This window comes from Bactrocera dorsalis, chromosome 5, assembly GCF_023373825.1.
Source record: "Bactrocera dorsalis isolate Fly_Bdor chromosome 5, ASM2337382v1, whole genome shotgun sequence".
Taxonomy (NCBI): domain Eukaryota; kingdom Metazoa; phylum Arthropoda; class Insecta; order Diptera; family Tephritidae; genus Bactrocera; species Bactrocera dorsalis.
The window spans coordinates 61,425,074-61,447,294 of NC_064307.1; the positions used below are offsets into that span (position 1 = coordinate 61,425,074).

Consider the following 22,221-nt stretch of genomic DNA (forward strand, 5'->3'; position numbering starts at 1 on the left):
TGTTACGAATAGTCGTTAGATGAACTAAATTTTATAATTTGTAGCAACATTTTGCCAGAACATAAATATGTAAAATTTAAGATCAAAAATATAACTTAATAAAAAATAAAAATAATAAAACACGATTCACACACTTATTTGACATATGCTAATCAGCTGTTTTGCGATAATATATTCCTTTGAAGTGCAAATAAACCTATCTGCATATTCAAACAACATTTTAAGTAAAGCATTTTTTCCTAAAAAACACATGAATAAATAAAGTTTTTCAAAAAAAATTTGAAATTGTTTGAAGTGCGTGCATGTTTGCACAGAAAGTGGTTGAATATAAAAACCAAATATGAATTTAATTATATCTAAAGTTTTTTTTTTCAGATTTTCCAAACATGTTTAGTCGAAATATATTTTAGTATTGATTTTAACACTAAATTTCGCCGACACTTTCAAAAACTGCTTTACAAAATGTTAAACACAAATATTCGACTTGATAAATAATTTCATTAAAATAATTTACATTATGGTGAGTTATCAATAATGCTGCACTTAAATTATAATTATCATTTAATATTATTATCATTACTATCATAAATCTTCATAGCAATTCAACAATTTACCATTGCAGGCCAGTCCATGGTATTGCAAGGGACGACATGTCATCTGTTTCTTCAAGAAGTTGTCACCTCTGCTGGAGAAAGCTCTAAACTCAGACAAATATTCTAGCCAATTATTCATTGTAGTCTACTCAGTGAATAAAATATGCTAAAATAATTTATGGTTCCCTTTTGTAGGCTCTCATAGGCTAACTTCATGCATTACTTTTTGCAAATTGAAAATTTTGTAGAGAGAATATCCATATATGTTCTATGATTTTCTAAGAATACGTTAAGGATTCATCACAAAAGTTATAGAAACTAATCAAACACTAATAATATAGTGTGAATATCTTTTTATCGATATTTATTAAAGGGTGATCCATTGCGAGGTTCCGTAATATTTGAAAGAAAAAACAAAGAAACTTCAATTTGAATGGAAGATGTTAATTATCATTAAAAAGAACATTATTTGGCATTTATTTTTTGAAGATCTCTTTCAAACATTATCCTAAGCTACGCCTCAGTCCAATTTTCGATGACTCGTTCGACCATTTGAACTGGTAACTAACGAATAAGAAGCGAGATGGTTAGCTCAAGGTGTGAATTGAAGCGGTTGTCCGCATAAACTTTAAATTTTACATCTCCCCATGGGTTCCTTTGCATTCACCCGAAAGGCCCAAAATGTCACTAAATATATGAGAAAGTCGAAGGCATTTGTACAGAAGTAGATACAGCGATTATGTAGTGGCTTAAAAATGTCGATGATTTACCAGAACGTGGTTCGATAGGAAAAGTGAACAAAGAAGATGAAAAAAAATAATAGTGAATCCGTTTTGCGGAAACCTGCTTAAACACTGCGACAAGGACAAGCAAAATTAATGGAAAAAAAGATTTAGATATATCCTACGAAACTATCCAAACCCTTCTTCATACGCATGATCTGAAATGGCGCAACACAATGAAGAAGCTTCTGTTGACTGAAAAACTAGTGACAAAGCGACTCGCTTGGGCGCATGAGAATATTGATAGAGATTTTGAAAATGTCATTTTTTACTGATGAATGTTCTATATGGGCACGTTCTGTCCTCAAGCGAGCCTGGTCAACTTTCACCCAATAGGCTTGTTCAGCGGACCGTAAAAACATGGAAAAAAGGCGCATATCTTTGGGACGGCTTCTCAAAGCAGGGATTCGACATTTTGTACCTCTTTACTAACAACTAAATGCCGAGAAAATGATAAAAAAAATCTACAAAAAGGCTTTACTGCTATCTGCCAGACGATGGTTCATCAGAAAAAAATTAAGATTGGATTCTGCAGGAGGACAACGATCCTAAACACCGCAGCAAGCTCTGTACTCAGTGGAAAACTCAATCTGGCATCGTTACACTGGATTGGCCATCGCAGCCGCCCGTTGCAAGCCCCATTGAAAATGTGTGGGAATATATTAAACAGAAGCTTCGTGGAAGACGCACTTACACTTTGAAGCAGTTGTCTTACGATATTCGTCGGATCTGGAGATCCTTCCCTTGCTTCCTGGAAAGATCAAGAGAAGACTTAGCTGTTCTTTTTCTCACATGGGAAACCAAGAAACCACATTTTTAGGAATCAAATTAGGATCAAATAATAATAAATTATAAATTATCTTGGCAACAGGGGTATCAAGTCTGGAAAACAGAACAAAATCGGATTTATAGCCTGTAAAGGACTGTGCTACACATAGTATTTAAGGAATGCTCTCTCGCAAAGAAACAAAAAAAGTCAAAAGTAAACGCTAAACATTTCTTTGACTATCTGTTTCAAAAACTACCAAATCAGTTTACCAAATTAATAATCTTCAACGAACTCTTCAAATTAATTGGAAATGCGATAAATTTGTGCAGGAGTTCATACTAAATCTAGACAAAAATTAATAAAAAAAATCCGGTTACTGCCTAAACAGTTCGAAAATGTGTGTTTTTGAAACTCTGGGAAATTAATTAGTCTGTACTTCTGATATTTTCTGAAAGGAGAACCAATTTACATTATATACATATTCACAAAATTAGAAACTTAACTCCAGAAACTATTTAGTCATTTAAATCCATTCATAGTATAAGTATTATAATAACAAAAACATGATAAAGCAGCAGCTAAAAACAAAGCTGCAAACAAATCACTTTGACTTCCTGTTAAGCTTGCGAAAAAACCGCACACTAAGCGCCTTTCAAATCTCAAACATCATTACGCTTTAATCAACTCGACATTGAGCCATTGGAATTAATTTAGACTCATTTAGCTGAGTTTAAAGTCAATTTCCACAACGAGCTGTTAATGAATATTAATTAGTTCATTACATTTAAAGTGTGGTAGCGCCTAAAAGTGGGCTACGTTAAAACAAAACAAAGCGCGCTTAGTGTGTTTACGCACACAACGCAAATGCTTTGGCTACACATGCACATAAGAATGGCGTGAAGGATTATAACGGGTGATTTTTTTGAGGTTAGGATTTTCATGCATTAGTATTTGACAGATCACGTGGGATTTCAGACATGGTGTCAAAGAGTAAAGATGCTCAGTAGCTTTGACATTTCATCATGAATAGACTTACTAACGAGCAAACGCTTGCAAATCATTGAATTTTTATTACCAAAATCAGTGTTTCGGTTCGAAATGTGTTTATCGACAAATTTTGTTCAGCGATGAGGCTCATTTCTGGTTGAATGGCTACGTAAATAAGCAAAATTGCCGCATTTGGTGAAGAGCAAACCAGAAGCCGTTCAAGAAACTGCCCAACGCTATCGTTCGATGCTAACAAAACTTTTTGTTGCCAAAAAATGGAAGAACTGAACTTGGTTGGACATGTGGTTTCAACAAGATGGCGCTACATGCCACACAGCTCGCGATTCCTATGGCCATTTTGAGGGAAAACTTCGGACAACAATTCATCTCAAGAAATGGGACCCGTAAGTTGGCCACCAAGATCATGCGATTTAACGCCCTTTAGACTATTTTTTGTGGGGCTACGTCAAGTCTAAGTCTACAGAAATAAGCCAGCAACTATTCCAGCTTTGGAAGACAACATTTCCGAAGAAATTCGGGGCTATTCCGGCCGAAATGCTCGAAAAAAGTGCCCAAAATTGGACTTTCCGAATGGACCACCTAGACGCAGCCCGCGGTCAAAACATTTAAATGAAATTATCTTCAAAAAGTAAATGTCATGAACCAATCTAAACGTTTCAAATAAAGAACCGATGAGATTTTGCAAATTTTATGCGTTTTTTTTTTTAAAAAAAAGTTATCAAGCTCTTAAAAAAATCACACTTTATATACGTATACTGAAAGTTGTTTATGTATATTGAACGTGTAAATACATATATAGATGAGTATAAACAACTTTCATTAGAACTTTTGAACCCTGATAAGGATATATTAAGTTTCTAATGAGGTCTGTGACAGCTAAAGGAAACAGCGGAGAGCATATAAAATATATGAAATAGCGGCAGAAAACATTTCTGAAGTAATTTCAAAGCATGGTGTCGGGTTGACAGTCCTTGGCCGTATAAAAATCCAGGTCCGTTAAGGTTACCCGACTGTCGTGTGAGCGGAAAAACGAACTTGATAATGTGCATCTGTTTGTCCGCCTGTAAACACGTGAAGTTTAATGTCAGTTTTTGAGATAACGATCTAGACTTTTACATACGTCTATTTCTAGCCAAAAAACTGTTCACTTATCGGATGCGCTAATATCGGAATGTCATATATTTATAGCTGCCACTCAAACCAACTGATCCATATCAACTTCTTGTATGGAAAATTTTTGATTTGTAAATGGTATTATTATATTCTTTCTTCTCTTTATAAAAATTAAGCTTCTGATTCGGTCAAAGCAATTAAAGCAAACTATTTTCCAGTATTTTTATTGTTTTTTTTTTTTTTGTTTATGTTTGCCACTATCCTTCATTTTCAACACTTCATATCCTCAGAGTAGGATTTGCATAAAGTCAACTAACAACAGGGATCAAAGCAATAATCCTATTAGCAAAGAGACCTTGAGCTTTAAGTATGCGCTGCGCTTCCTCAAAGCTACCGAAAACTATCAAGAAACTTATTTTGCTTTCACTCACTACTCTACTTTTTCTCAACTCTCCTTTTACTCACTACTTCCGCTTCGCTACTTAAATTCTCTGACACGAACAATTTTTTTCCCCGAGTTGCCTATTCCACTTTCATACAATGTTTCCTATAACAAAACTTGTCTTAAATTCACTACTCTATATACAAACTTGTTTCCATCTTCGCGCTTTAGTCATTCTCGCTTCACTTTTCGCTCTTATCTTAGTCGTTTGCTCATCCGCATGGTAAATGCACACATTTGCAACACTTATTATAACCAACACTCACACATACATTTTAAGTGTGGCATATTTTCTTTAAGCACGCTTACATTTAGCACCAACATTACCGCATACCCACACACATACACTCGGAGACATGGTTAAACGAATACATGTAATCTCAACCGAACACATAGACACAAACTAACCATCCACTTGAGAACGTTTCGCTGCACTCCATTGCTCGCCAAAATTAATGGGCAATTGGTTCAGTTTGCGCCACTTGAGCGTGGCAAGGAAGCGGAAAAAACTTTCTGGATATTTTTGTTTATAATACAAGTACCTAATTGGAATCAAGCGTCGTAAAAATTAACTTACATATTTTAAGAAGATAAAATTGCGTTTAACTCTTAGATTCGGATCACAAAAGTCGACTATTCCATTAACCCAATATGACTCTTTTTAAAGGTGCTATATACAGTTAGAAGGCTGAAAAAACGAATTTTCCAGATTTTTTTCGTCAAAGAAGAGTTTTAGCGGCTGATTCACCGACCAGACTGCTGAGCTGCAGTGAAAGTGTAACAATCCGTGGATTGCTCGTCGAGCTATTCAAATACGGCGGAGAACAAACAAGGTGCATGCGTCGGCATATTCGCAAAACATAAATACTCGTATGAATGATCAGAAAAAAGCATGCCGGATCCACGAATATGAGAACTCCTCACTCTGCCCCAACTATCGTCGCATAAGCACCCCAAAATCGCATATAAGGTACTATCGAGCGTACTGCGTGAAAAACAAAAGCCGGCCCTCAACAAACCTATTGGGCTTTATTAGTGTGGCTTCAGACTTGAGAAGTCTACCATTGCTCAAATAGTCACCAAGCGCCAAGAGTTGGAAAGAACCCGTGAAAGTATTTCACCACACACCACCACTTGGAGGAGTTAACAACAGATGGGCTTTGCGGAAATTTTATGGCCAATGACAATGACGAAGTTCAACGAATCTAGAGACACCGGCTACGCTGTCTCGCACATATTAACTGGAACTATGAGAATGCTCTTGTTCTAAAACACAAATACTGTAGGTAGAAAGGGAGGAAGAGAGGGACCTCCACTGCGTACTTAACATTCAAGATTGGCTCGCTGTTGGTAACTCGACTATAATCGTGTAAGCGGTGTCTGCAGCAGTAAAGAAGAAATAAAATAAAAAATCCTACTGTCTTCAAATTTGACCATAATTAATGAAATTATATTTCAAGCCACGGAGCTGGCTTCCAATGCAACTGCAGTCAATTTCAGAGTCAACATCTGGAGTCTCCATAGAATGATATACTAGAGGAAGTATTGATAGTGAGGTCACAGAATCTGTTAAAATTTGCGTCAATCACAGGCATCCTCCTAATAGACCTGGTAACTGAACTCCATCTTGTATCGCATAGGACCAGATCTAGTCTATGCGTGGCTTATTGGCCTACCAGGTTAGCCTTACCTAACGTGCCTCAGAATATTCAAAATTATCTTATATTCAAAACGATTAATTAATTGAGTCAATTAAGAGCTCAATTGAGTCGTCATGCTCAATGTTCATGCACATCCACTTCACTATTGATATCTTAATTCACTACTTCATAACAAAACTATTAAATACTGGATATTTACATCACTTTCAACATTTCTTAAAAGCTTACTGAAACAAATTTTTAATTATTTCACAAAGTCAGTTCAATTTAATAAATATCTTTGAATGGAACTAGAATCAATATACTTATTATTGTTTTTTTTTTTTTGTTTGACTTCCTCCATTTCCATTCAGTTCTTTACAATATTCATGGAAAGATTTTCATGCGCTGCATAGTCTTTCCCTGATAGGCAAATCATATGTGATTTTAAGCTAGTCTTAAGCAAATCAATACTGTTGTTCGATTCGTCACTGCTCTCGTTATGTCTATCTCTCTTGTTAACATATTTGTATAAGAAAATAGGCGGTTTAAATTTTTACATGTTGATGGCTCATGAGACTATAATATCATCTTTCTCTTCTCTTTCTAACTATTTGCTAAAGATAGTCTACAACTTATATTAATTAGTTATATGTAAATTTCGTCATTATCGGAATTTTGACGGCATGAAAACAATTCAATTCAATTATTTCTTCTATAAAAGTTACTTCAGCAGCTAGTTCCGGGGTAATATAAAACTTAACACTGGGAGAAAAGTAGTTGATGTACATATTTATAGTCTTAACAGGGTATATTAAATCTGCTACGAAGTTTGTAACAGTCACAAAGCATCGTTTGAGGCCCTATAAAATATACATAATGCAAATTATCAACGTGAAGAGCTGAGTCGAGTGCCTCAGTTTTTGAGAAAGCGATCGGAAACTTTTAACACCTACTTCTCTCCTTCAAGCAACTGCTGATTTGTCGAAATTTCCAGCATGGTATCTCTACAGAATATAGTTGCCATACAAACTGAATAATCAGAACCAAGTTTTTGTATGAAAAACTATTTTAATTGACGAGATATTGTCATGAAACTCGAGATAGATTAGTTCCTAACCCAACGCTACAATATAAAAAAAAAAACTTTTAAGATCGGATTACGATGGCATTATGCCATACAAACTGAGAATTGCGACAATTCGCTAAAATTCTTATGCTTCAGAATCAGAGTCGTATATGTGACACCAATTCAGAATTTCTCGACAGGTCACATGCATATGTGTATATCTTGCTTCATATTTGCTTAAGTACAAAAAATACACAATAAATTCGCTGCTATTCGTTCACTAAACATAATAATGTGACATATAAATCTATTTAGCTTATTTATTTGCGCAAAGACAATAATTTATATGTACATACATTAGTAAAATGGCACCAGCGCCAATGACTCAAACGCCTTACCATTTATACCAGTTTGCGTACAATTCCATGTTTATTGTCTTTCGCATATTTATGTATGTGTAAAGGCATTTATTTCCGTATTGTATATGTGCCACACGCAATTGTTTGCCTGTTGTGAGTGTTTTATACACTTCAATCAAACAAGAGAAATTTATAGAGCTCTACGCACAAGCAAACAACTTGGCTATAAAGTGCTTTACAAAGCCAAATATTTGCTTTACTCCACAGAAATACATATAATATCATATAAAGTATATATGTATGTATATATGGTATATATCTATCTCATATTTATTTGCACCATTGCTCATTTCAGCACACACTGATATGTTGCATGGTGTAACCCTTGCCTAATGCATGTATGAAGGTTTATGTGTGGTATTTGTACATTACTGCAGCACTTATTTGACGCTAAATCGCACTTTTACGTGTTCGAACGTCTCTGTTGCCAGATGAGTGGCACGCAATTTCCTTGTCATTGTTGCAATTTTTGTTACATTATAACCTTCCGTTGTGCTTCTCTGGCGCTTTATATTGTTTACTAGTTTAGAAAAAGAGTGGGAAATGATTCGTAGAAATAGTTGTATTAGTTATGTATTTATGAAACCTGTTGGAAATCACCTTTATTCTTATAAGAAAATTCGAATTGATATTAAATGCGATAGAACGTACCACAAGAAAGAGTCTGAATATCTGCTTGAAGCAATATCATAACAAAAGAGATGACAAGGTTTTATAGTGCATACACAGAGCACTCAATAAGTTACGCAAAAAATGGAAAAATAGCTTCAGCATAAACATTCCGAGCAAATAGAACCCGACAGTCATTAGGTTTCAAAGAAAAAACAGTTGAAGCTATGAAGATTAATGCCAGAATCGGCTTAAAAATAAGTGTAGAACATCAATCACGTATGGGTGTGTATCTATAAGAATCTAGATCACAATTTATGGCTATGTAATATCCAAAATAGATCACACCTTTGCTATATGAGACAGTGAAACAGTCAAATGCTTAAGCAACGAGTGAAGAAATATTTAGAATCGAAACGGTCATGTCCATCAACCGGACTCTGACAGTAATTGATTCTCAAGGGAGAAATTTTCTCAGATTTCTCAAATTTTTTCAATGGAAACGTCGGCTTTACGTTAAGGGTAGTGTATCAATCAAACTGACCCTAGAACTCAAACTTGAAAGAAGCAACAGAAAAACTGTGAAAAAATATCGGAGACTTAAGGAGTGTTTATGAACCATGGGTAATAAAAATGTTTAGCTTCTTTCGACAGATTAAGGTGAAGAAATTATACACAAAAGAAAAGTTTACCGAAAATGAAAAAGAGGTCCGAAATCTATACCTATTTTGAGATCTTTACTTAAACTATTATGTCGCTACTTTGGAAGAAATGCTTAATAAGAAAAGAGTAAAGTAACTGAAGCCAGTATTAAATACGGAACCGCCTTTTTAACCTTCGGGAATTAAAACTTCATACTTATTAAAATTTTAGAATTTTCAAGAGTAAATTTCGCCGATGAGTTCGATCTTTAGGTATCATTGTGGTTTTAAAAGTTCAATACTCAAAGCTAACCTAATTTTACTGTAGCTAACACAACCAAATACAACTTAAACATACCCTGTAAATTTATTTATCCTAATTAAACATACTAACTTGAGCACACCTAGCCAAAGCTAAGCTAACTTGACTTGACCTGATTCAATAAGACGTAACCTAACGTATGTAACCTAACTTAACCGTATCTAACTGAATATAACCTAAAGTTAATACATTCATTAACTAAAAATGCTTAATAATTTTGAACAAATCTCGCCTGAATAACAATTTTCTCTTTTATAAAAAATACACCATATAAAGCCAAAAAACTCAGAATTGCTTGAATCAAAGTCACATTAAGTTTTATATTTCCCAGCACATTACTAACAAGCAATAATTATATTAATTGTTTGATAGCCACGTGTCATTAACCTATTCCAAGTCATTCACTACGTATACTAAGAGAGTATGTGGCGCAGTGTGTATTGTCTACAAGTGCTTAAGCCTCGATTGAGTCACGCGATTCGCGCGTGTTTTCAATTAATTTTCTTAGTAATATGGCTTGTGTGAGTGCTGAGTAATTAAATTAATAGCTTTTGTTTTATTAGAAGTTTACTAAAGTAATAACACTTTATTTGATTTATTTGATTTAATTTAAAGAGATAAGCTATATAAGTAAACTTGCATAAACATATACTTATATACACTCATACGAATCGTAAAGACATACGAGAAGGAGATGTCTGTAAAAAGAGAAGTTAAAGTATTATGTGCGCTCAACTAGTTCGCTAAGTTCGAACAGGCTTGACAAAAATAAGGAATATTTACATATGTATATATTTATATAAAAATATTAGCTTTCTTATCACCTGACTCGAAATATTTCCTAAAATATTCGTTGCTAATGAGACCAAAATAATAAGTTTAGTTATCTGTTTGTTTAAAAAAGAGGATCCTGGTTTGCTTGGTTTACAAATATTTTTGTTGCAATGTCGTAGTTTAACCTTTCCTGGAGCATCGTTGTTCAGAGCCAAGTCTTGATTCGGCGCAAAGAAGAAAATAATCGTTCAGCGCTAGAATTTGTAGCTGACAAAGTGCAAAGTACATGAAGCAGAGTATGAATCGTCCGATATATACCTTATCGCCAAAGCTGAGGGTTTCTAAAGCAGAGCGCATTTTTGTTCTCCTAGTCATTTGTATCCTCCATTGTTGTTGCCAAGGCGCTACTTCTGTTTTAAACTTCGATTCTTGCTTACAAAAACAAAAACTTATAAAAATTTATAAGAAATTTAGGAATCGTAAGGCATAAGTATATTCCTTTCTCGCTTAATCAGCAATACTCCTTGATTGATCATGATAACAAAGCTGTTATTCTACAGATTTCTTTCTGTTCAAATTAAAACAGTGTTAATATTGCACGGGGTGAATTCCATCGTTGTGAGAGTAGTTCCCCGGTTGAAATTTTTCAAATGTTCGCTGTCGAACCTGCACTTTCTCATTTTTTATGTACCCTGGCTCAGCGCTGTAGTTTTAATGCGCGTAAGAGAGAGGTAATAGAGAATACTAGGGAGAGAGAGAGGTAATACGCTTATTCTGAATTGAATCCTCATAGGGTAAATAAAATATATACTAGCAACTCAAGGTCCTTTTCTTCGCGGAGCGTCACCTATGATGGAAAAGCGGTTACTTATAAAATATACTATTATTACTAAATTGATTATGTTGTTATTAAAAACTTTGGAGAGAATTTTCGGAGTGGTTTATCAAACAACTTTTTAGAGTATGAGGTAAAAAAAAAATTTTTTTTTTAAAAAATAAAAAATTTTCTTTTACTCAGATGACAGTATTAGTGAAACTTGATAAAAACTCATGACAATTGATTTCACAATATTTCAAGTTAATTTTTTTTTACTTTCGAAATTCAGAACTCAGTCTATGCTCTCCCATAAAGTTGTATGCGGCGCCTTTTACTATTAAATTCTCTCCTTGCTTTCGTGAGAGCTGATTTTGCTGCGGTATGATGTACCATCGATTCTATTAACGATTCACCCAACTGAATTCTATATATTAGAGGGGAAATCATGCAGTAATATTAATGACTGCTTGGACTTCGCTACTCTGATCTTTAAATAATGACCGTAAAACTTGTTAAATGATCTTTAACGAAATCGATTTTTGTTCTGTCACAGACAGGTGTTCCAAAAACAGCTACTATTATAACATGAAGAAAGTCCGCATGAATAAATGCGGAAAAACTAAGACAGCATGACAGAGGTATCTCAAGAGACCACGTTTGTCATATGTTTACTAAAATTTTGGGCATGAGAAAGCTCTCGGAACTACCCACTTCGAAGAACAAGTGCAACCTTGCGACTATTTCATAGCAATGCTTGACACTGTTTTAGCGCATACCGGAATGAGTTCCTAAATCATTTCGTGATCCCCGATGAAATATGATACACACAAACAAAAAAAAAAAACAGTCGATGTGATCTTCACTTGGCGAGGCTGATCCGAAGAAGAGTCTATTGCCACGAAAGGGGATGGCAACAATTTGCTGGAATTCACGAACTGAATTCGACATTGAATATATTCTTCTTCTTTATTGGCATAGATACCACTCTCGAGGTTATAGCCGAGTTTACAACAGCGCGCCCGTCGTTCTGCTAATTGAAGACTCCAAGTGTAGCCAGGTCTTTCTTCACCTGATCTTTCCAACCGAGTTGAGGTCTTCCAAAATATCTAGAGAAGTGCAAGAAATCACAGAGCTTTACTATGTCGCATTATTTTGCGGTTCTGTCGCTGATACGCCACATTGCAATGATATTGGACGAAGAAAAAAGTACTTTCCATCATGATCCTCCAGATGTGGTCACAAGTGACTTATGTTTTCCAAATTAAATAATCATTTGAGGAGTGGGAGTTAGAGTCAAATGTGAAGCTTATGTTCATTGTGGAGGCCTACTTTGTGAACCGCCAAATTACGTATTTTCTACATGATATGTCAGTTAAAGAAGTTGGATAATCACTAAAATAAGTTTGTTGAGTTAAAAGAAGACTATCTTCAAAAAAAAATTTCCATTTTCCCAACTACTCCAGGCTCACCCACCTTCTCCACCTATTCACTCACACACTTGCCTTCAATAATGTTCTCATAACACAATTTATGCTGCGAAATTAATAATTATCTTAACTAACACTTCCAACCATAGAAATTATTACCACCATTTAGCATGCAACGAGGCAACGCACTCGCCGCCTTTCGTTGAGTCAACACAATTGAGCAATTAAACTCAACCATCCCAGCGGTAATGGAACTATTTGGCTTGCTTCATTACAGCAGCGCTGTTGGCGACGCAGTTGGCGAGTTTATTACGCTTAAGTGCGGCTATTTTCGGCGCTCGCTTGGCGCTATAAATGTATTTGATTAGGACAATGAAAAGTTTTATTAGTCAACCGGCATGCCAAGTAAATGGCAAGCGCGTTAACTTGATTATATACATGTTGACGGGCGTCAAGAAATTTTACTAGTTGAATATGGAGATAGATTTCGGGTTATTATACCCAGCTGTGTTGATAAGTAGCATTAACGGGAGAATGCATAGAGAAATTGTTTTCTAATAAAATTTTTTTCTTATGCTTATGATAAGTATGATTTCCGCCCGCAACATGTTAAACTGCGCGTTATCGATTCTAACGGTTTTTTTAATATCTTAAACTAAGTGTTATAAAAATAATCAGAATTTAGACATCAGTTAGGTTCAGTACTCTCTCTGGTATTGCCAATGAAGAAAACTGTACTATGGCCACGCCCACCAAACAAGTACATATGGTTCAGCAGCTCACGACTTCCGGTCTTGGACCAAGTATCCCCCAATGAAAAGTATAAAAAAGCCTCGAGTGAGAGATCAAGATGCCTCTATCCGGCTGGTTGATGTTTTCGCAAAATAAAGGCAGGCATCACTTCCGTGCAGAAGTGCAATGGACGGCACAATGACTGAGACGAGAAGATACTTGTGGCATTTATTACAGTGGCCATATAAAAGGATTCGTGGTAGGAGAGAGACTGCGTCGCCGATTCTTGAAATTCAGTGGACAATACATTCAGGCTTCCTCATAAAATAGCCCCAATTAGTTTGAAGCTGATAGACTTCGCCGGGGTCCGAAATATAGGTATCTGTATAATTATTTCACTTGATATTTTATGACTAAAGTTTGGACAACAGCTTAAACTATTTCCCCACCTTTGATCCATTCTAATTATAAAAGTATACAATATATGGCTGCACCCGAACTCAATCTTTCCATGCTTATTTCTTAATCGACTCTTCTTTAACCCTGCACAGTAGTTAAGTCAATGTCATTTTTTCACGTGACATACATATCACCTGCAATAAATTTAATTCAATTTCTCACTTAAAAACTGAATTTATCCCGTTAATTCCCTCTCGCTGGTTGCATTTTGCACATATTAAATTTACAACCACTTAAACCGGCTACGAAAGCCCTCCCTTCCGCTTGATTGCATTTAAACACACCGTCGTTTTATTATCCGCCTCTTTAATATCCACGCCATGCACGCGCCACTACACCAACTCCACTTCATGCTACTGTCGCGCTTACTCTCTCTCTCCACGTCGTCTGTATTTTCAAGTACATCAAACGAATGGCTGAGTCTTGAATTGCAATGAAATTTTGCAATTTACATGCAAAATTATGCCAAAGTGGAGTGAAGCGAGCGTTTCGCAACGACAAAGCAACAGCTAGAGACAACAACAAACCGCTGTTCACGTTTATATACTACATACTATACATTATGGTATATATATTTATGTACATATATGTAAGTATGACAATGTCAACAGCAACCGCAAGTGTTGGCTTCAACAACACTCAAACACATTCTTGCACAGGTACAAACAAACAGCCAAGCACAATATGTTTACGTCTGCCGTCGCCGTTATTATGTAAATATGACCGTCGACTACTCATCATCATTGTTATCATGTCCTTTTTGTCGTTGGTCACCTTAGTGGCCACTCAAGGTTTGGTCCTTGTTTGCGTGTTGCTCTCGTGCATACCTGCGTGTGAATGCTTTTAGCTTCCGGAATGTGTTTTAAATTTGCTGGCGATTTAACGGTTTTTATGGCAAAAAATAGTATTTTTTTTTGTATTTAAATCTTGTGCTGTAATCAGTTAGGTATTGGCACTTCGCAAGAGCTTTTATGCGTGCTTCCTTTTCATACTTTAAAAAGAGAGCATAAATATTATGAGGTATTCAACAAAGATTACGTTAAGTAGAGAAGATTGAGATAATAATATTATTTCTATAATTCTATAAATGTCCCTCACTCTACTACTGATGGGCAGCACTATCCAGTGGTACACTGACGGCTCCAAAGCACCGGAAGGCATTGAAGCAGGACCACTATTCATATCAATAGAACGTTTTTCGAACATCTTTCAAGCAGAAGTCTTTGCATAAGTTAGTGTACAGAAATCAATTAACCTCGCAACCAGCGTATCCCTATATTCAGCAGTAGTCAAGCGGCTCTAAAAGCGATCTCAGCTTATGAGGTCGAATCGCGTTTAGTGAAGGAGTGTATAGGAAGGCTGAACCGCCTATCGGTTTGCAATGAGCTGGGCGACGTACTAGCCCACTCTGCGGCAGCGTCCTGAATGATAAGCCCAGAACCGAACACTGCGGTGGGGCCCGTACCATAAAAGAGTTGCTCCTTGTCGCGGTCTATACAGGGTACTGTCGGCTCAAGAATCACTTGTCCAACATAGGCAAAATCTCTTGCGCAAACTGCTGGTTTTGCGACAAAGGACAGGAAACTCCAGAACAGCTGACTCTAGATTGTCCAGTAAATTGTAAAAGCAGAATCGAGGCCCTAGGTTCCATCTACGTGAGCAGGGATCACATCATCTAAGTCGCGCCCAACATGCTAGTGGAACTAAACAGAGTACTAAACCTTTGTGACCATCTGTGATATAAGGCACAATATACCATAGGTGGCAGTACAAAACTTCGAATATGACATTGAAACTGTCTAACAATCTCGTGAATGGCGCCAATAGTGAGCCAACACGAGTTCGACAACTTGAGTCGAATAAATCCCTTCCCTTTCATATCACTTGCCAACACCTTGCAAGCTTCATGTTAGCGGTGCAAAAAATAATATTTTCGATAATTTCAAATTGCAAACAAGAACACAGATCGTGCACCAAGCACTTATCTCCTTCTTGGTCGTCCTCTAAGAACTCGGTTTAGACGACAGAAGCGTCCGTGTGTGAACCGACACTTATAACGGGTGATTTTTTTTGAGGTTAGGATTTTCATGCATTAGTATTTGACAGATCACGTGGGATTTCAGACATGGTGTCAAAGAGAAAGATGCTCAGTATGCTTTGACATTTCATCATGAATAGACTTACTAACGAGCAACGCTTGCAAATCATTGAATTTTATTACCAAAATCAGTGTTTCGGTTCGAAATGTGTTTCGCGCGACAAATTTTGTTCAGCGATGAGGCTCATTTCTGGTTGAATGGCTACGTAAATAAGCAAAATTGCCGCATTTGGGTGAAGAGCAACCAGAAGCCGTTCAAGAACTGCCCATGCATCCCGAAAAATGCACTGTTTGGTGTGGTTTGTACGCTGGTGGAATCATTGGACCGTATTTTTTCAAAGATGCTGTTGGACGCAACGTTACGGTGAATGGCGATCGCTATCGTTCGATGCTAACAAACTTTTTGTTGCCAAAAATGGAAGAACTGAACTTGGTTGACATGTGGTTTCAACAAGATGGCGCTACATGCCACACAGCTCGCGATTCTATGGCCATTTTGAGGGAAAACTTCGGACAACAATTCATCTCAAGAAATGGACCGTAAGTTGGCCACCAAGATCATGCAATTTAACGCCTTTAGACTATTTTTTGTGGGGCTACGTCAAGTCTAAAGTCTACAGAAATAAGCCAGCAACTATTCCAGCTTTGGAAGACAACATTTCCGAAGAAATTCGGGCTATTCCGGCCGAAATGCTCGAAAAAGTTGCCCAAAATTGGACTTTCCGAATGGACCACCTAAGACGCAGCCGCGGTCAACATTTAAATGAAATTATCTTCAAAAAGTAAATGTCATGAACCAATCTAACGTTTCAAATAAAGAACCGATGAGATTTTGCAAATTTTATGCGTTTTTTTTAAAAAGTTATCAAGCTCTTAAAAAATCACACTTTATAAATTAAAAGAAAGTAATCACTAAACTAATTAATTTTCCAGCCTCTAAAGAGTTTTCAGTAGCACAAAAACAACTTTTGTTTTAAATTTTTATAAGCATCACTTTAGGCAGACATTTTATTACACAAAATTAGATGAGTTAAATAATGATTAGCATCAGTACAACCACAAAGGTTAATTGTCGGTTATATTTACGGTAGTGCTTTAGGGTACATTTTTCAGCAAAAGAGAACCCGCTTCCATTATTCTATGCATTTATGTATTATTAAAAATTTTCGCTCTTCGAAATGTCTTTACATTCAGCTTCATTCACTTAACGTCTCATCAAAAAATCCCTTTGAAGGCCACATTATTTATTGAATACCATTACACCATAACCGTTAAAGTGGCATTTATTAACGCCGCATTAAGAAAGTATGACTACCCCGACACCCGCAACGCAAGAGTTACATAAAATGCGCAAAAGACAAGGTTATTGACCCAGATTACATAACATGAAAGATACGACTATGAGTTATTAATGGACAGAAACAAAAAATAACTCACTAAAAGCAAATTTATCATTAGAGACATTTAATATTAACGAAACGCACATCAAATACTTATAATGCTTAAGCAAGGCTCGTTAACGCGCCCAACACAATGAATGCATAAAAGTCTTCGACGCCCAACCACCAGTGCTGCCAATCAGTTGTGATGTTTGCTAAATAAAAACGAGACGAAAGCCATTCAGGTCAGCTGCGTGTGTCTCAAAAGATGCGCGCAAAGTGAAGGAGATATAGTTGCATATATATACATGTATTGATATTATATATGTATATAAATTCACATTAGGGCGAGCCAAAAAAATAGTTATTATTTTCAAATTTTGAATGGAAAAAATTAACTTGAAATAGACCTTTCTATTTTATGCTAAACAATCTTATTCTTTATTGGCATAGGTAAGGCTTACGCGGTTACACGGAGTTTACAACAGCAGCCCATCGTTCTTCGTCTTCGCGGTTTGACGCCAATTGGAGATTTTAGGTGAAACCAGGTCCTTCTCCATCTGATCTTTCCAACGGAGTGAAGATTTTCTCTTCCTCTGCTTCCCTCGGCGGGTACTGCATGGAATACTCTCAGAGGTAGAGTATTCATTCGGACAACATGACCTAGCCTCTTAACATCGACTTAACAGATGTTGTCTTCATCCATGTCACTGCACCATAAAACAGGACGGGGTGATGAGATAGAGGAAATTATCTTGATGACAGGAGATATTTCGCCACACAGTACGCTCGGCATAACCTTATTTGCGATGTTGAGAATTCTTATCCCACTTTAGCTGTAGCGGATTGTATTTCTGCTGCCGTATTTGAATAGCTCGGTCGGTAATCCATCGGTTTATTATCGCCGTCAGTCACTGGATCACCTTGGGGGTTCTACAATATTATGCTCCGGTCTTGAAATCTTCTATTAGTAGCCACATTTTTACGTAGAATTTTCGAGCACTAACCCTGTCGGCCAGCTTTTTAAGCTCTTCGTACTGACGCATTTCGGCCTCTCTCGTTTTTTGTTTGTAAATGCGTCTCGCTTCCCTCTTCAGCTCTCGGTATCTAACCCATTCCGCACATGTTGTGGTCGACTGTAAGGTTTTTTCTGTATACGAAGTTCATTTCAACCCATAAATTCGATATCAGTTTTTTGGGTCACCCTAATCCTACTAAATATAAATAAATACAATTTGATGTGTAAGAAAAATAGGAAATGTGGCATAAAATGCCTTTCAATCACACGTAAGGCGTACGCGTTCATTACGTTTATCACTTGCCATATTTCTTTTGCTTTCACTTTTATCTAAATGTGCTTTGTTTTCAGTTTTATCTACTGTGGGTCACATTTATATGTATGCCCCAGCAAGCGCCAGCATAAATCGTTTCACTGAACAATTTCATGCGCGCCAAAGTGTGTCGATAATCGGCAGATACACAAACAAACAAATAGACGTATATATTTTCATATATACATATATATATATATGTATATACATATATAACACACTTATGCACCAGCGCAAAGTAAATGAAAGCTATTGTTATGCAGAGCCTATGACAATGCTGGCGATTCCGTGCTAATATTTGCAAAGATTTCATTTTTCTTCCAACCAAATAACGCCTAAATATATACAAGCGTAAATATGTGTCTATATTTATGTAAATATACATGTGCACATACATATATATATATTTGTATATCTGCATAGATATGTAGCTTGGATTTTATCGCTGCCGACATATTGGCGCGTGCGAATGAAGTAAACAATTGCTTGGTGTTGAAAGTTGCCAAATTCCTTTTGCCTACACAAATACATATGTACGTACATATGTTTTGAGTATATGTCTACGCCTAGTGTTGAAACCTCCTATGCCACAGTCAAAAACAGCTGTGCGACATTGCCAACAACAAGTAGGTGCGGCATTGCGCCCTTATAAAGCTGCGATTTGCATAATACTCCTATCTAATTTATATATTATTGTCGGCAGGAAGCTTTACGGACATACAGTTATTTGATTTTGATGAATATATTACGGAGTTCAGCCCAAGTAAGTATCAAGGTCTAAATATTCGGGGTAGAAGTTATTTGCATGTATGAAGAGCAGGAAGAAAGAAACTCATCTACTTATATGTACTCGTATACCTACATATGTGCGAAGAGAAACTGTTGGAAATACAAAAGATGTGCATCGAATTGTTTCTGTGCTAATAGTCGAGAATCTTAAAGTTTTAACTAAACATGTTTTTCACATTAGATGATTCTATGAGGAGTTATCCTTATGCGGACGCATCTTTTCTTCCGAAGTATCACCGGAAATGCTGTCGCAATGACCGAGTTTAAAATATTTTTTTCAAAAATTTTAGAATTTCTTTATTAATAGTGTATGTTTATAACAATAAAAAATTCTAATAAAATATTTCATTTTTTATATGAGAAAAAATTGTTGAAAAAAGGCAATTTTTTACCCGAGGAAACCTATGTACCCTCTTAAGGTTATTATTTGAAGACCTTTAAACTCAATTTATCTATATTGCCTACTATAACTAATCATATAAAGTTTTTGCGTCTAAACACAAATTTTAAACTCTTCATTATTATAGACTCTTCCTTCCAACTTCCAACCACGTTTCTGGTACAGCATTTGAAAACCTTTCCACCGACTCTCTTTTAACCTTCCTTAGCTACAAGAGCAATACTAAATAGACCAAACAACAAAACGTTCTAAGTAAATGAAATTTAAGCTCCATCCAACTTTTTTTTTAAATACCCATATCAGAATAATATTGCATAACTTCCGTATCTATTGAATTGCGGTAAAGGCAACGCCACCAAATGCCCGCAGTCCTTCTTGCCAACTGACTAACGTGACAGCTGAGACAAGCCTTTACAGATGATTGCTGCATGTTAATGTGCTGTCACTTTCAATGAAGCGCATGCCCAACGAACCATTAGAAACCCGCAAAGTAGTAAAAGTATGAAAACGCTCACAACAAAAATGTTTTAGTACATACCAACAAGATACCAACAAGGATTAAAAATTAGTCTTGGGTTGAAGCGAGCTGAACGAAGGTGCTTCTGTTTAAACATGTATGGTTGTATATACTTGTATACTGTTTTCTCGTGAACTACACATATACCAACTATAAATGTAAATATATATATTATGTATATATATTATTAGCCTGTAGCCTACTTAACCATGTAGCTGCCAGTTTCCTTATTTACACTTGAACAAAATAATTTTACATATGGATCCTTAAATTTATGGATTATACTTGGGTGAACTGAACCATATGACTATTAATTCTAAAAACACTAAACCAAATAATCCTTTTAAATATTTATGTATGTACATATTGAAGAGTTGCCATCTGTCTGAAAATTTGTTTTAATATTTCCCTTTATTTAGCTATGAAATTGTAAATTTTAGAGTGAGACTGCTAAGTATCAAAAAAAAAATTATAAACATAGTTGCCACCTTTTGAAAAAAATATTGCAATATGGATTTCAAACTAGAAGTGTTTTCTCGAATACTATTATAATGCACACTGAACTAACTAACACCTTGAAATACTTTTCTATGTACATTGAAGGTGTTGCCATCTGTCTAAAAATTAATTTTTTTTTTAATTTTTCTTTATTTAGCTAAGAAACTATATATTTTTGAGTACTTAAAAGCTATTTTTAAGACTACTAATGTCCAAAAATATTTTAAACAGAGTTGCCACGTGTTTGAAAAAAATATTAAATTATAGATTTCAAACAAGAAATATTTTTACGAATAAAAATGCACAAAAAATTTTCAAGCAGAGTTGCCACCTTTTTGAAAGAATGTTGCATAATAGATTTCAAACAGGAGGTAATTTTACGAATACTAATGCACACAAATTTGTTAAACAGAGTTGCCACCTTTTGAAAAATATTGCATTTTCGATATAAACCAGAAGGAACTTATGAACACTAATGCACAAAAATATGGTAAACAGAGTTGCCACCTTTTTGAAAAAAATATTACAATGTAAATGCAAAACAACCTTTTAAGTGAGACTTATGCCAAACAACTTCAAGACAGAGTTTAAACCATTTGTAAAAATAAAATGAAGCTAAATAAGGTTGCCATCTAACTCGTAAAAGTCTGCAAATTTAAGACTAAAAAGCTTTAAAATTAAAATTGTGTTCGTAATTTGAAAGCCGCTATCATTGTTAATTTTTGCTACGTAAATATAATAAAATATTTTTATAATTTTTTTCAATTAATCCTTCTCAAAATTCGAACAGTGTTTCTCTGAAGTTTGAAACCGATAATCGTAACTCTCGGTAGATTATCCTCATATCATAGCTTTTGAAATTTTTTTCTGTAGCTGGGTGGTTTGAGATCTCGAAGCTTAAAACACGTTCTTGCTTTCATGAGTCGGCTGATTCCGCACTTATGCGGTTGAGCCCTATTTCTTATTATTCTGTATAAGGAGTGTAAACGTAGAGTTAATAACAATGATAAGAAGGCTAAAGGAGAAGTCCGAGCCAAATGCAGACAGACCCTTATGCACTTGGTACCTCCGTTTATACATATATGAACGCTCTTGCTATCCTTTTCCACGCATGCATCTTGAATCGAAACAGCTGTTCAATGGAGCATCTGCTTCCACCCATACAACATGATATACTATATCCATGTCATTACAAGGCTCAAACAGTTCAGTTGGATCCATCTTCTTTTCTACTCAACAACCACGCGGACGGCATCAAAGGCCTTTCAGAGAACAATTCTTTCGAAATTAATTTCTTTCTAAAACCTTTCGCATCCCGGTTCAACATCGTCCATGTTTCAGCACTTCATTTAATTGTCTACCAACTGTTGGCAAGAGATATTCTAAGCTTGACCTCCACGCTTTGATTTATATATTTTTATCGTAGGAACATGCGCTTTTCTCATCGAATCCGGTCCACAATCAGATTCTCTTCCGCTATAACAAAGTTTTTGTCCCTATACGTCACACTGATTATTAATATCTGCTTGCTGTCCCAAACATACCTTCTTTTTTGTATTTGCTTCCTTTTCCACTTTCTGTCTCTTTCGATAT

At 35.8% G+C, this 22,221-nt stretch overlaps 1 protein-coding gene across 1 annotated transcript in view; it reads left to right on the plus strand.

Annotated features, from left to right (window-relative positions):
• The window catches only part of LOC105222120 (somatostatin receptor type 5), a 42,426-nt gene that overhangs the window by 17,480 nt on the left and 2,725 nt on the right, over window positions 1-22,221 (plus strand). The window lies entirely within an intron of this gene.